Source organism: Nicotiana tabacum, chromosome 23 (assembly GCF_000715075.1).
Source record: "Nicotiana tabacum cultivar K326 chromosome 23, ASM71507v2, whole genome shotgun sequence".
NCBI classification, from domain to species: Eukaryota; Viridiplantae; Streptophyta; class Magnoliopsida; order Solanales; family Solanaceae; genus Nicotiana; species Nicotiana tabacum.
Genome location: NC_134102.1, coordinates 121367561 through 121378012, shown reverse-complemented (window position 1 = coordinate 121378012; position 10452 = coordinate 121367561).

The following is a 10452-nucleotide window of genomic DNA, read 5'->3' as shown; positions in this document are numbered from 1 at the left end:
ATATGGGCACGAGGTGCCATGAGTAAATGATGATTTTATTATAGGCACGTGAGTTGTCCATGTAGATCTTATATATTGATATTTTTAGCACGTGAGTTGTCCGTGCAGTTGTGGTATAAATATGGGCACGAGGTGCCGTAAAACTATAAAAGTGGGTTAAGACTCGTAATTTATGACTATGAGATGAGATGTCCTAGAGTGACTTTTTTTATTTGAAAGTTTTATATTCGAAAGATTTTTATTTGAAAAACTTATATTTGAAAGATTTATATTTGAAGGACTTACATTTGAAATACGTATATTTGAGGGACTTGATTAATTGACTGTTCTTTTATTCCTTACTTGATTGAACAATAATTATGGAGTTCTTATTGCTTAGTTGTTTATATCACTGATTGATTCTTGTTCCTATCACTATTATTGGTTCCCCATTATTATCGTATACTGCTATATTACACAGATTATTTGACTAGTGAATGTCTTGATTGTATCTCATCACTACTCCACCGAGGTTAGTCTTGACACTTACTGGGTACCGACTGTGGTGTGCTCATACTATACTTCTGCATATTGTTTTGCAAAGCCAGGTATTGGAGATATCAAATTCGGCAGAGTTAGGGTGTTGATCGCAAGGATTCAAGGTAGAGCAGCTTGGTCATCGCAGTCCCTTGGAATCTTTTTATTTTATTGTACTGTCAATTTTTATTCGAACAATATTGTATATTCGATCCTTGAGATCATTTCATGTATTCAGCTAGAGTTCGTGACTCAGTATTACTAGTCTTGTGAGGTTGTTATATTTGTTTCCGCTTTTGGTTACGACACTTATATTAAATTCTTTTAAAAAATGGCTTGAACTATAATTATAATCAGCTTACAGAGTCTTAGAGACTAAGTGTCATCACGACGCCTGTAGTAGGATTTTGGGTCGTGACAAAAACAAATTCACATGTAAATATATAAATCATTTAAATTCTATAAAATTGAAAAACTTAGTGCGTAAATAAAATTCAATCATGTCAATAAAACTAAAAAAGTAATTCTAAGAATAAAATTAACTAAACGCCATATTTAACTAAAGATGTTTTTCCAAATTTAGAGTTTCTAGTTTGGAAAACAATTAATTTGTATAAATTTACCACATCTATCCTGAAAATGCTTTTGGAGAGAAAATCTAACTAATTATAACAACATTTACGAGGTAGACTAAAATGACAAGTTAGACTCCTATATATTGCAACAATGCAAAAGGAAATTCATAGGTATCTCTCAAAAGTATAAGCATAATCAATTATGGCAAAATGTAACGACCCGACCGGTCGTTTCGAGCATTTGCATTCTGTTTAGCTGTTTGAAGTGCTGAGTAGTTTCATATGACGTATTATGACTTGTTTGAATTGTTGGTTTTGGTTTTCCGATGATTCGGGATCGGTTCGAAAGAGGGATTCTCATGTTAGAAGCTTTGGGTTGGAAGAGTTGACTGAATTTGACTTTTTGCGTATTTGACCCCGAATCGGAATTTTGATGGTTCCGTTAGGTCCGGGTGGTAATTTTGGACTTGGGCGTATGCCCGGATTTGCACTTGGATAATTCTAGGAGGTTTCGGCACGAATTGGTGAAAGTTGAAAATTTGAAGGTTTGGAATGTTCATAAGTTTGACCGATAGTTGACCTTGATGATATCGGGTTTATATTATGGTTTCGGGAATTCTAAATAGCTTTTTTTATGTCATTTGGGAGTTGTGTGGAAAATTTGAGTTCATTTCGGGATGATTTGATATGTTTCGGTACGAGTTTTGGAAGTTAAAAGTTCAAAAGTTCCTTAAGTTCGATTTGATTGCGATTCATAGTTTTGATGTTGTTATGCGTGATTTAAGGCCTCGAGTGGGTCCGTGTTATGTTTTGATTTTTTTGGTATATTCGGACGGGGTCCCGAGGGGCTCAGTGAGTTTTGGAGGTGGTTCGAATCATTTTGTCTCATGTTGCATTACTGAAAAAGTGCTGGTTCTATTGTTGCGCACCTGTGGTTGGTTTTGCGCAGGTGCAGTGGTCGCAGAAGTGGAAATGTGATCGCACCTACGAAGAGGGTCTGAGTTTGGAGTCATCACATATGCGGAGATTGTGGCGCAGAAGTGGGATTTGGCGCAGGAGCAGAACAAGACTCGCACCTGCGTTGTCGTAGAAGCTGAATAAGTTTTCGCAGTTGCGAGTGGTCTGTGCTTAGTTTACTTGCGCAGAAGAGGATGTCGGGTCACAGAAGTGGCTCATTGATCGTAGATGCAAAAGATCTAGGCAGAATAGTACAAACTCGAGGGTTTTGTATTTTTAACATATTTGGAGCTATGGAGATCAGATTGAGACTAATTTTGAAGTGATTTTCACTACATAGATTGGGGTAAGTATTCTACACTCGGTTTTGATTATATTTCATGAACCTATCTTCATTTTTTGTATTTGGATTATGATTTTTAAAGAGAAATTGGGGGTTTTTGCCTCAACTTTCCTAAAGTGAATTTTTGTGTTTTGAACATCGATTCGGAGTTAGATTGAGTGAAGATAGTATGGTTAGACTCGTAATTGAATGGGTTGTCAGATTTTGTGCGTTTTTAGGGTTCTGAGGTGCAGACCCAAGTTTAACTTTTTGATTCACTTTGAGTAAATGTGTAAAGATTCGATCTTTATTGATTGGGTTTGCTTCCTATGGCATTATCTAATGATTTAGAGTTGCTTTTGGCTAGTTTCGAGCCGTTCGGAGGAGGACTTGAGTGGGATGGCGCTTCTAGTGTATCGATTTGGCTTGTTTGAGGCAAGTGTCTTGACTAACATTGTTGAGAGTATTTTTTCTACTAATTGCCATTGTTTGCTATATGCAGGGGTGATGCATATATGAGGTGACGAGCGTATATGCATGTGCCAGGATTAATCTTGTTCGGGAATAAATTATACGATTAATTGTGCCTTGTAGAATTATGTGACCTTCTTGTTTCATGTCTTACTTGACTTCTAGATTACCAAGAATATGAAGTTAAATGCTAGAAACCAAGATTTAGCTTATTATGACTTGATTAAAAATTTGACGGATTTTTGTGAAACCATTGATGTGTTTAATTCGGTCATCACTATGCTTAATCACTAATACATCGCTACGACCGTAATTCTTGAGATATTAAATTCTATACTTGAGTTAAAGATCATTTTTAGACTTGTCAAAATACTTGAACAATAAAGTACTTGAGGTTTATTGAATTGTTATTGGCTTGAAAGTTGTGATTGATGTTCATTCAAAATATTCGCTTAAACACTCTCTTTGCTGTTATTCATGCTTCCTACCTTGCTTGTCATTGATATGCATATGCTTGGTGAGGTAGAGTGTAAAGCACGAAGGGTGATGTCGTGTCATTGCATATACATTATCATGTGAGGAAGAGTGTAAAAGTATGAAGGGTGATGCCGTGTCATTTCATTTACATTATCATGTGAGGATTAAAGTAAAAGCACGAAGGGTGATTCCAAGCTATTTTATTTACCTTATCATGTGAGGATGAGAGTAAAAGCACGAAGGGTGATGCCGTGCCGTTTCATTTATATTATCATTTTCTCATTCACATTATCACGTGAGAATGAGGGTAAAAGCACGAAGGGTGATGCCGTGCCATTTTATTTATATTATCATATTTTTATATTATCATGCGTTCATGGCACAAAGGGTGTTTCCATGCAGGCGAGGACGAGAGTCATGCATTATGTTGTGATATCTTTTCCTTGTGTAAACATTCATACCTTTACCTTGAGTTGTTACTGTTGTACCTATGTTTTCTATGTGACTTGTCGTTGTTGCTCTGTCTTTGTCCTCTATCTCAATTATGGTTGTGTTTCTTATGCCTTCTATCTATTTAAATTGAAAATATCATGTTTTCCTTTGTTATTGTTATATCTACATACATGTCGTTCCTCATTTGTGCACTTTCGAATAAGCTTTCTATCATGTTAGTTATTCATGTCTTCTATTTGTTAGCTCATAAAGATCATGTTTTCCCTCTTGTTTGTTATATTAGTACGTAGGCCTTCTACCATGCTAGTTAGTGAAATTTATATTCTTCTTTTCTAATTGCTGTCATTACTTCTATGCCTTCTACCTAGTCTATTACCATAGTCCATATGTACAACCTTGTTCGTTATTGCTACCTGTGTATTTTTCCCTATGTCATTACTGTTATTGGCATTTCTTTCACCTGGATGGTACTGATATATATGTATATTTGGTAAGCATAAGATAAATGCACGAAAGGTATTGCCGTGGCATTGATTTGATATCTTGAGTACATTTCTCACACTATGAGAGTAATGGATTTAATATCGTGGTTTATTGGTTATCGCTCTAAGGAAAGTATTGGTCGAGATATTGAGGAATATTAAATTGTGATTTCTTCTAGTAATCATTTATTGCTTTGCATATTCGTTTCTTGTACTCTTTTCTATTATGTTGTAGTATTGTTCTATTGCTAGTTTACTGCACAGGCTAATTCAATAAGTATTTTTAACTAAAAATCCTCGTCACTACTTCAACGAGGTTAGACAATATACTTACTGGGTACATGAGATCGGTTGTACTCATTCTATACTTCTGTACCTTGCGTACTCATACTACACTTCTGCACCTTCCGGTCATTGCTGTCATTTGTTCTTGGTAGCTTTAGAATTATTAATCTGTTCATGTATATTTCAAATAGATGATGTATTTATTTCATATCAGCTTTGTTAACTCTAAATCTTAGAAGCTCATGATTTGTACTACCATTCCTTGGGAATTTTTTGTAGAGAAGTTCAGTTATATTATCATTACATTTCTCTGTAAATCCCAATGAATTGGATTATTGTTGCTAATTGACTTACCTAGCGGGTTGGGTTAGGTGTCATCATGACTAGGGATTTTGGGTCGTGACAAGGAGGCACGTCATTACTAGGCATCACAATATTATTCTCACCATAATGGCTAAGTGTAGTATGAGTACAACCGACCCCATGTACTCAATAAGTAACAAACCTCACCTTAGGTTGAAAGTAGTTATGAGCTAGGAGAAAGGTGAGAGTCCAACACCAATAGCCAACAATATCTCATAACAATATAATAAAAGTGGTACAAGAAATATCTCAAAGATGTGATACTCAGCTAGTTCACAGTTACGAAAAATAGTCATGCTTTTCAAGTATAATAGTAAAGCTCAATCCCTTCACCGAAATCACAAAAATATGAGTAAGTTAGAAAAGCTGTGATTTTTTTCAAAAACTTTCAACAATAAATGTCACAAAACCGTGTAACATTAGGAAATGTATCTCTATGCCTGTATGTCAAGTATGCATATTAGATGCAATGCACCACAGTGATGAACTCATGTACTCACACTCTCAGAGTACTCAATATCACAGTCTCATACTCCCACTCATCACACTCACTTACTCAGCACGCTCAGTCACTCAGCACTGTATAGGGCAGATCCAGCCCGAACGCTAAAAAATCCTGCTGCAGAGCGCAGCCTGATCCCATCGTGAGTCAATAGCAACTGTGCTCACTGTGGGTGTGCAGACTCTGGAGGGGAAGATCCAGCCCAAGCACTATAATAAGTCAATCATGGCATGAATCAATAAAGTCTGATGTGGCGTGCAGCCCGATCCCATCATGAATCAATAGTACCTGCTACGACATGCAGCCCGATCCCATCAATATCACTCACAATCTGGCTCTCAGGCCTCAACTCAATCATCAATCTCTCCAGTCTCTCGGGCTCACAATATCATGAAAATCAGCCCAAAATGATGAGATGATGTATCAATAAATGGCAACAGAGACTGAGATATGATATGCAGATGAATGAGTATGACTGAGTATGTAATTGCAATGTAAGCAAATAACTCAACAACAGAAATGACCTTAGTGTGTCCCAATAGAATAAGCATATAACCTAAACATGGTTTCTAACATGGATCACAGCTCAATTACTCTAGCACGTAAAGATCCCATGGATAAAAACAAGATTAGGTAACTCCACGGTACCACATAAACAACCGAGTCATAATTCACACGGTGCACGCCCACACGCCCGTCACCTAGCATGTGCGTCACCTCAACAATAAATAAATATCAAGTATATTCAGGGGTTCGTACCCTCAGCACCAAGTTTATAAGTGTTACTTACCTCGAACAAGCTAAATTCAATACCGAGCAAGCCACACAATACTCTAGAAATGACATCCCGTACACATCAACCTCCAAACGGCTTGAAACTAGCCAAAACCAACTCAAGAGCATCAAATAATGCCAAAGGAAACAAACACAATCGATAAAGGTGAAATCTTTAATCAAAAGCCCAAAGTCAACCAAAAAGTCAAATTTGGGCTTGCACCTCGGAATAAGAAAAAACTCACAAAATCTAAAAACTTATTCAATTACGAGTCCAACCATAGTAGTTTCACTTAAATCCGACTCCAAATCGATATTCAAAACTCAAAAATTCACTCTGTGCGGCGCCTGTAGTCACCCCTCGCTACAGGCCAGCCTATCCTCTTTCCCAGGTTTTCTAGCACGATCTTGTGCCTATAGTAAAGCTTGCCTAGGAGTCTTACTTAAACTGTGTCGCCCATCTGATGACTAGGCTCATGGCCTGGACTAACTGTGGCACTTCTCATATGTTGGATCTCATCCATGCGCGCACCTGGGATTGGCTAAGGATATGTTTGTCCCTCACCTAGCACTGAGCATCGCTCTCGCGTGCACAGTCTAATCCTCAAGCATGACACTCGCCTCGTGCATCCACACCCAGCTTGTGCTTAGCCCGAGTAAGGAAACCTTTACACCTTGGCCTACGTCATGTGCGTCCATGTCCAAACATAGCCCTCGTGACATACTTACATCCCGTATAGTGCAGTGTTGCCCCACAACTGCACGTCTAGGTCAAGGGACCCTTGCTCGCATAGCTGAACCCAAGCCAAGCTCACAAGTCGACACATGAGGCCCCTAAGATAGTTTCTTCAATTGTCCAATCGGCACAAAGTTCTTCATCTACTATTTCAGTAGCCCGCAAGGCATACGCGTCCCACATATCAAGCCTCCAACACTCGTTGGGTGCCCAACGCTATCCCTAAGGCATCGCATTATCCATAGAGTTCCCTAACTCGTACGAATACCTAAGATACTCCTTTGAATCGTCTAGACATGCCCTTGAGGTTCCCCCTCAAGCTGGCTCATTTGGTACGGCTTGGTGGTAGCACGCACGGGGGAGGCAGGTTGAGCTTCAATACCTCTACCCCATTTATATATGCTTAAAATTAAAAAGCCCAAGATTCCCAAGTAGACATGTCTATGCCAGAGAATCAGAAGGACTCTTTCTCACCAAATCAGAACCCCCAAAATGCGGGGTGTGACATCCTCCCACACTCAACCTATCATCTTCCCCGATGACACAGCAGTGCCTACGACAACCCGGAATGTGCCCCCTCAGGGATGTATACCACGGCTTCCTTAATCCTGTGGGTCGGACTTCCTCGATGTCTTGCTCAAAATGGAGTCGTGACCCTGGCACTTCTCCCCCAAGTATCTTCCAAGCGTGCCTCTACACTTTACCTCCTTTCGGTGTTCGCTTGGAAACTGCCTCCGCACTTGCACCCTCTAGTGTCTAACTTTGTGGTGACCCATACTAGTCAACCACACCATGACCCTCACGGCCTTCATATTTGTCCGAAAGTCTTCCCTCAATGGTAAGCACATTATAGCACTCCTTGGCGTAGCTCCCGCAGTTCAACAACTCGCGTAGCCTTTGCTCTCGCGAACCCGCAGTTCAATCGCTCCCGTAGCCCTTTTCTTGCCCTCATTACCTTGGAATACTTACTTGCTTTAGGACTCACAATTTAGCCCCAATGCCTCTTCATAGGCGGATCCTCCCACACTCAATGAGGAGGATACTTCTCAACACACTTGTTCCACTTGGCATACTAGCCCGGCCTTCAGAAACCCATGCTGCAACGTGGAACCTTCGGCAACTCAACTGTTCCGTGCCCTCTGGGACTCATCAAGCTCTTAGGACGTACTCTTGGTGAGTACTACATTCTCAAAGTTATAACATCACCACATTCAAGAACAAAGCTCTTTGTTTTCCACATGTCACTTCCTCGGCAAGTACCCAATGCTCTCGGTAGTAACTCTGTAGTCGCCCAATAGACAACCACCCTCTTGGTTCTGCTAGAACGGCTTCTCGGTTCAGTGTTCCTTGCACTTGGCGCATCTCAATGGTCCCCGATCATTCAATGTACCCTTTTCCATAATGACACCTTCCAACTTGGAAATCCACTCAATTCTGAAGCTTCATTATTTCTTTCGAATTCCCCTCCTCACCTTGGCAATTTAGCACTAGGCCTCCCCATCTCCCTGGAAGGTCCCTTCTCAATGCCCTCATGCAGTTCACAAGTCTATCCCGCAGGAAAGACACTCAACTGATGCGCTACTCACATCCTCGGCAAGATTTTCGCACGATCATGCTGAAAGTTTATAGTCCACGACTCACACTCTTTGTAATATGGCTGCACGACCTGGCAAACATGGCCTTTTCCTGACCACCCGACTCATCGGCATATAAGCACCTTCGACTGAAGCCCAGACTTTTGAAAGAAATTGGGGTCACCTATTTCCTTCTTCAAAATGGACAACAGCTCTAACTGGTTGCTTAACCTGAACGAAACGTCACAATCTGACGAGCTTCCAATGCTACTAAACCCTCTTGGTCCAAATGGTCTTCAACCCATGCAAGGAATGCTCTGAGTCTGCATTCAACATTCCTTATATCCATGCCTTGCTTAGAAAAACTGCTAACCAACTACTAACAAAGTCTCTTACACACTGCCAGATCACCACAATCAAGAACAATTGAGCTTTTGCTAACAACATTGCACAATGGCTCTCTTTGGAACCATCCCAACAACATTGCACAATGGCTCTATTTGCTAGCCAAATATGCCTCAATAGAATCCCTCTGAAAACAGCACCCGCTATCCGGAAGACATCCCTAACAATATTTCAATCAAACTAGGATGCCCCAAAATCACCTTCCAAAACACAGACGATGTCGGAAATAATGACTGTGAAGTGGCCTGATTTTGATGGACGTAGTTCATGGCTGACAAAGCAATTTTAGCCATAACTCATGCAACCAATCCTTTTTCTGACCAGTAGTATTGGGCTCTCGATCTCTGGTGGCATATGAACATCAATCTGTGCTTTGATATGATCTCCGCAATGATATCCAAAATGCACTCGCCATCTCAAATCTTGCTTTGACATCATATGTCATGGCATAGTATCACCTTAAAATAGCTCTGATACCAATTCTCATGGGCCTATTTTCAAAGGCAGCGTGGGAAAGACCTATGAGCAAAATCACTCCTTAATGCTTCAGTCCTAAACACAAGAAACAACACAGCCGTGGTTAAGCGATGGCAAGCACACGAAACTGACAAGAAAGCAATGAAAGAAAGAGGTCAAGATGTGGGAGGAAAATGCCTTTTTCTGTTGTATTTATCAATTATGAGTTGTTTATAAAGAATGAGCCCAAAGGGCTATTTATAGAAATCTAAAAATCTATACAAGGGGAGTAGTTGGCAAGGCTGGCAAGTTGCGTGGTGTATTCCAGCCTGGCAAAGCTGGCAAGGCTGCCTAGAGGGGTCCTGCTGTCATCCATTGCCTAGATTGTCAAATATGCTCTTCCACTTTTGGCTGGTGGTCCCTTGGTCGGCTGATTTTCGGCCAAAGGTGCCCTTTGATGGCATCCAATGATTTTTGTGAGTGCCCAAGTGTTTTTCCATTGATGGTTGTCTAAGACTTGAGCTTGTGTAAGACTTGAGATTTGTTCCCTGAACTGCCACAAATCATTGTATTTCTTCCATGATGCCTCCTCTTGCGAAGTTCCTTTCCAGTGGACAAGGAACTACGCGCTCGAAATGCCCGAACCATTTCCATAGACATATTGATGGTATATGATGGCCTCTAATTGTTTTTCCATTGTCGGTGGAGTAATAAAAATTTGACTTCTGCTGGACTGCCCCGATCTTTGTCTTCCACATCTTCAAAATATGGTTTCAGTTGGCTAGCATGGAAGACGGGATAGATTTTTAGATGACGTGGCATGTCCAATCAGTAAGAAGGTATACCTTGGCAACAATCTCGAATGGGCCTTCATATCGGCGAATCAGACTTGACGCCTCTGAGTGATTTGAACTGCCGTGGATTCAACTTCACCATGACATTGTCTCCAATCATATAGTTAACTGGACGACGTTTCCAATCGAAAAATTGCTTCATTTTGCGGGCAACTTTATTAAGATATGACATTGCTAGGTCGGGTTGTTCCTCCCAAGTTTTGGCCATATGATAAGCACCCGGATTCTTTAATCCGACATTGGCGGGCAA